This window comes from Balaenoptera ricei, chromosome 3 (assembly GCF_028023285.1).
Source record: "Balaenoptera ricei isolate mBalRic1 chromosome 3, mBalRic1.hap2, whole genome shotgun sequence".
Taxonomy (NCBI): domain Eukaryota; kingdom Metazoa; phylum Chordata; class Mammalia; order Artiodactyla; family Balaenopteridae; genus Balaenoptera; species Balaenoptera ricei.
In genome coordinates, this window is record NC_082641.1 from 99101632 (window position 1) to 99107631 (window position 6000).

At 39.7% G+C, this 6000-nt stretch overlaps 1 protein-coding gene across 1 annotated transcript in view; it reads left to right on the forward strand.

Moving 5' to 3' along the window:
• Positions 1-5484, forward strand: part of LOC132362451 (protein FAM170A-like) — a 60540-nt gene extending 55056 nt beyond the window's left edge. Inside the window, 1 exon segment of the mRNA XM_059916934.1 lies at positions 5459-5484. The gene's annotated coding sequence lies outside the window, so the exon portion shown is untranslated.
• Positions 5485-6000: the final 516 nt, after the last annotated feature.

Here is a 6000-nt window from a genome sequence, read left to right on the forward strand (position 1 = left end):
GTGTTGTCTTTTCGTCTTGTTTATGGTTTCCTTTGCTGTGCAAAAGCGTTTAAGTTTCATTAGGTCCCATTTGTTTATTTTTGTTTGTATTTCCATTACTCTAGGAGGTGGATCAAAAAAGATCTTGCTGTGATTTATGTCAAAGAGTGTTCTTCCTATGTTTTCCTCTAAGAGTTTTATAGTGTCCGGTCTTACATTTAGGTCTCGAATCCATTCTGAGTTCATTTTTGTGTATGGTGTTAGGGAGTGTTGTAATTTCATTCTTTTACCTGTAGCTGTCCAGTTTTCCCAGCACCACTTATTGAAGAGACTGTCTTTTCTCCATTGTATATCTTTGCGTCGTTTGTCATAGATTAGTTGACCATAGGTGTGTGGGTTTATCTCTGGGCTTTCTATCTTGTTCCATTGATCTGTGTTCCTGTTTTTGTGCCAGTACCATATTGTCTTGATTACTGTAGCTTTGTAGGATAGTCTGAAGTCAGGGAGTCTGATTCCTCCAGCTCTGTTTTTTTCCCTCAAGACTGCTTTGGCTATTCGGGGTCTTTTGTGTCTCCATACAAATTTTAAGATGATTTGTTCTAGTTCCGTAAAAAATGCCATTGGTAATTTGATAGGGATTGCATTGAATCTGTAGATTGCTTTGGGCAGTATAGTCATTTTCACAATATTGATTCTTCCAATCCAAGAACATGGTATATCTCTCCACCTGTTGGTATCATCTTTAATTTCTTGCATCAGTGTCTTATAGTTTTCTGCATACAGGTCTTTTGTCTCCCTAGGTAGGTTTATTCCTAGGTATTTTATTCTTTTGGTTGCAATGGTAAATGGGAGTGTTTCCATAATTTCTCTTTCAGATTTTTCATCATTAGTGTATAGGAATGCAAGAGATTTCTGTGCATTAATTTTGTATCCTGCAACTTTACCAAATTCATTGATTAGCTCTAGTAGTTTTCTGGTGGCATCTTTAGGATTCCCTATGTATAATATCATGTCATCTGCAAACAGTGACAGTTTTACTTCTTCTTTTCCAATTTGTATTCCTTTTATTTCTTTTTCTTCTCTGATTGACGTGGCTAGGACTTCCAAAACTATGTTGAATAATAGTGGTGAGAGTGGACATCCTCGTCTCGTTCCTGATCTTAGAGGAAACGCTTCCAGGTTTTCACCATGGAGAATGATGTTTGCTGTGGGTTTGTCATATATGGCCTTTATTATGTTGAGGTAGGTTCCCTCTATGCCCACTTTCTGGAGAGTTTTTATCATAAATGGGTGTTGAATTTTGTCAAAAGCTTTTTCTGCATCTATTGAGATGATCATATGGTTTTTATTCTTTAATTTGTTAATATGGTGTATCACATTGATTGATTGGAGTATATTGAAGAATCCCTGCATCCCTGGGAGAAATCCCACTTGATCGTGGAGTATGATCCTTTTAATGTGTTGTTGGATTCTGTTTGCTAGTATTTTGTTGAGGATTTTTGCATCTATATTCATCAGTGATATTGGTCTGTCATTTTCTTTTTTTGTAGTATCTTTGTCTGGTTTTGGTATCAGGGTGATGGTGGCCTCATAGAATGAGTTTGGGAGTGTTCCTTCCTCTGCAAATTTTTGGAAGAGTTTGAGAAGGATGGGTGTTAGCTCTTCTCTAAATGTCTGATAGAATTCACCTGTGAAGCCATCTGGTCCTGGACTTTTGTTTGTTGGAAGATTTTTAATCACAGTTTCAGTTTCATTACTTGTGATTGGTCTGTTCATATTTTCTGTTTCTTCCTGGTTCAGTCTTGGAAGGTTATACCTTTCTAGGAATTTTTCCACTTCTTCCAGGTTGTCCATTTTATTTGCATAGAGTTGCTTGTAGTAGTCTCTTAGGATGCTTTGTATTTCTGTGGTGTCTGTTGTAACTTCTCCTTTTTCATTTCTAATTTTATTGATTTGAGTCCTCTCCCTCTTTTTCTTGATGAGTCTGGCTAATGGCTTATCAATTTTGTTTATCTTCTCAAAGAACCAGCTTTTAGTTTCATTGGTCTTTGGTATTGTTTTCTTTGTTTCTATTTCATTTATTTCCGCTCTGATCTTTATGATTTCTTTCCTTCTGCTAACTTTGGGTTTTGTTTGTTCTTCTTTCTCTAGTTCCTTTAGGTGTAAGGTTAGATTGTTTACTTGAGATTTTTCTTGTTTCTTGATGTAGGCTTGTATAGCTGTAAACTTCCCTCTTAAAAGTGCTTTTGCTGCATCCCATAGGTTTTGGATCGTCGTGTTTTCATTGTCATTCGTCTCTAGGTATTTTTTGATTTCCTCTTTGATTTCTTCCGTGATCTCTTGGTTAGTTAGTAACGTATTGTTTAGCCTCCATGTGTTTGTGTTTTTTACGGTTTTTTCCCTGTAATTCATTTCTAATCTCATAGCATTGTGGTCAGAAAAGATGCTTGATATGATTTCAATTTTCTTAAATTTACTGAGGCTTGATTTGTGACCCAAGATGTGATCTATCCTGGAGAATGTTCTGTGCGCACTTGAGAAGAAAGTGTCATTTGCTGTTTTTGGATGGAGTGTCCCATAAATATCAATGAAATCTATCTGGTCTATTGTGTCATTTAAAGCTTCTGTTTTCTTATTTATTTTCATTTTGGATGATCTGTCCACTTGTGTAAGTGAGGTGTTAACGTCCTCCACTATTATTGTGTTACTGTCGATTTCCTCTTTTATAGCTGTTAGCAGTTGCCTTATGTATTGAGCTGCTCCTATGTTGGATGCATATATATTTATAATTGTTATATCTTCTTCTTGGATTGATCCCTTGATCATTATGTAGTGTCCTTCCTTGTCCTTTGTAACCTTTTTTATTTTAATGTCTATTTTATCTGATATGAGTATAGCTACTCCAGCTTTCTTTTGATTTCCATTTGCATGGAATATCTTTTTCCATCCCCTCACTTTCAGTCTGTAGGTGTCCCTAGGTCTGAAGTGGGTCTCTTGTAGACAGCATATAGATGGGTCTTGTTTTTGTATCCATTCAGCCAGCCTGTGTCTTTTGGTTAGAGCATTTAATCCATTCACGTTTAAGGTAATTATCGATATGTATGTTCCTATGACCATTTTCTTAATTGTTTTGGGTTTGTTTTTGTAGGTCCTTTTCTTCTCTTGTGTTTCCCACTTAGAGAAGTTCCTTTAGCATTTGTTGTAGAGCTGGTTTGGTGGTGCTGAATTCTCTTAGCTGTTGCTTGTCTGCAAAGCTTTTGATTTCTCCATCAAATCTGAATGAGATCCTTGTCGGGTAGAGTAATCTTGGTTATAGGTTCTTCCCTTTCATCACTTTAAGTATATCATGCCACTCCCTTCTGGCTTGTAGAGTTTCTGCTGAGAAATCAGCTGTTAACCTTATGGGAGTTCCCTTGTATGTTATTTGTCGTTTTTCCCTTGCTGCTTTCAATAATTTTTCTTTGTCTTTCACTTTTGCCAATTTGATTACTGTGTGTCTCGGCGTGTTTCTCCTTGGGTTTATCCTGTATGGGACTCGCTGCGCTTCCTGGACTTGGGTGGCTATTTCCTTTCCCATGTTAGGGAAGTTTTCGACTATAATCGCTTCAAATATTTTCTCGGGTCCTTTCTCTCTCTCTTCTCCTTCTGGGACCCCTATAATGCGAATGTTGTTGCGTTTAATGTTGTCCCAGAGGTCTCTTAGGCTGTCTTCATTTCTTTTCATTCTTTTTTCTTTATTCTGTTCCGCAGCAGTGAATTCCACCATTCTGTCTTCCAGGTCACTTATCCGTTCTTCTGCCTCAGTTATTCTGCTATTGATTCCTTCTAGTGTAGTTTTCATTTCAGTTATTGTATTGTTCATCTCTGTTTGTTTGTTCTTTAATTCTTCTAGGTCTTTGTTAAACATTTCTTGCATCTTCTCGATCTTTGTCTCCATTCTTATTCCGAGGTCCTGGATCATCTTCACTATCATTATTCTGAATTCCTTTTGTGGAAGGTTGCCTATCTCCACTTCATTTAGTTGTTTTTCTGGGGTTTTATCTTGTTCCTTCATCTGGTATATAGCCCTCTGCCTTTTCATCTTGTCTGTCTTTCTGTGAATGTGGTTTTTGTTCCACAGGCTGCAGAATTGTAGTTTTTCTTGCTTCTGCTGTCTGCCCTCTGGTGGTTGAGGCTATCTATCTAAGAAGCTTGATGGGAGGCTCTGGTGGTGGGTAGAGCTGACTGTTGCTGTGGTGGTCAGAGCTCCGTAATAGTTTAATCCACTTGACTGCTGATGGGTGGGGCTGGGTTCCCTCCCTGTTGGTTGTTTTGCCTGAGGCAAGCCAACACTGGAGCCTACCTGGGCTCTTTGGTGGGGCTAATAACAGACTCTGGGAGGGCTCAATGCAAGGAGTATTTCCCAGAACTTCCGCAGCCAGTGTCCTTATCGCCACGGTGAAACAGAGCCACCCCCCGCCTCTGCAGGAGACCCTCCAACACCAGCAGGTAGGTCTGGTTCAGTCTCCCCCGGGGTCACTGCTCCTTCCCCTGGGTCCCGATGCACACACTATTTTGTGTGTGCCCTCCAAGAGTGGGGTCTCTGTTTCCCCCAGTCCTGTCGAAGTCCAGCAATCAATTCTCACTAGGCTTCAAAGTCTGATTCTCTATGAATTCCTCCTCCTGTTGCCGGACCCCCAGGTTGGGAAGCCTGACGTGGGGCTCAGAACCTTCATTCCATTGGGTGGATTTCTGTGGTGTAAGTATTCACCAGTCCGTGAGTCGGCTACCCAGCAGTTATGGGATTTGATTTTACTCTGATTGCTCCCCTCCTACCGTCTCATTGTGGCTTCTCCCTTGTCTTTGGATGTGGGGTAACTTTTTTGGTGAGTTCCAGCGTCCTCCTGTCGATGATTGTCCAGCAGCTAGTTGTGATTCTGGTTTTCTCGCCAGAGGGAGTGAGAGCATGTCCTTCTACTCTGCCATCTTGTCCTAATCTCCTCTTGTGACTATATTTAATATCTTATTTTTTTCTTATTTTCTTTTACAGTTTCTAATTTGTTTTCGCCAGTGTAGAGGAGCCTGACTGAGTTTTAAAATGTATTGATCTTGTATCTGTCTGCCTTGTTGAACTGTCTTATTAGTTCCTAATAGTTTATCTGTGGGTGTGTTTTGGGTTTCCTAGATAAATGAGCTTATTAAATATAAATAATGTGTTCTTTGGATACAGTTTATTTTCTTGCATCTATGTATATACAAGCAATATGTTGAATTGATTTAAATATTTAAATACTTACATAACTGTTATCATAATCTAACATTCTTTATCTTATTTTCTTTCAATCAATATTATGTTTTCAAGATTTATCCATGCCAATCCATATAGATCTAGGTCTTTTATTTTTGACTGTTTTATATTATTTCATCACATGCGTATAGCATCATTTATCTTCCATTCAAGCATTATTGGACAAATGGATTGTTTCCCTCCCTTCTCTAGAACAAACAGTGTTTCTTAGAATATCCTGGAAGATGTCTGACAGTCGAGAAAGTCCTGGCGGCCCGAAGGATACCTACTTGCTTTAAGCCACCTTCCAACAGGCCATCTCCAGCCAGCAATTTGAAGCACAGGTGAAATGAAAACTCCCCCAAATGTGGAGACCGTAGGAGCTTCCTAGAAGGTGGGAGGTTAATGATAGGCATCCTGCTGGGAGACTCCTAGGGGAGTCTGAGCTGGCCTGAACCTCCTCCTCCTCCTCCATCTCTCAAGAGAAATGTGGAGGAAAGACTTCCAAAACTGTGAGTAGGCAGAGGGAGAGATGTTGGGGGCCGAAGCTGTAACTGAGGTCTTCGAGTGGGGTGTGAGGACGCAGAACCTCTAGAGAGCCAGGCTGTGCCTTCTGAGAACTTCTCCCCTAAGGATGCTCATAATTAAGGTGATAGCAGGCATATACAGCCGACTTGGTCCACACTGTCACAGAAAGCCTTATCAGAATCTCTTCTTGTTCATACACTCTTGTGTCTGTTACTTGGTTATTGCCT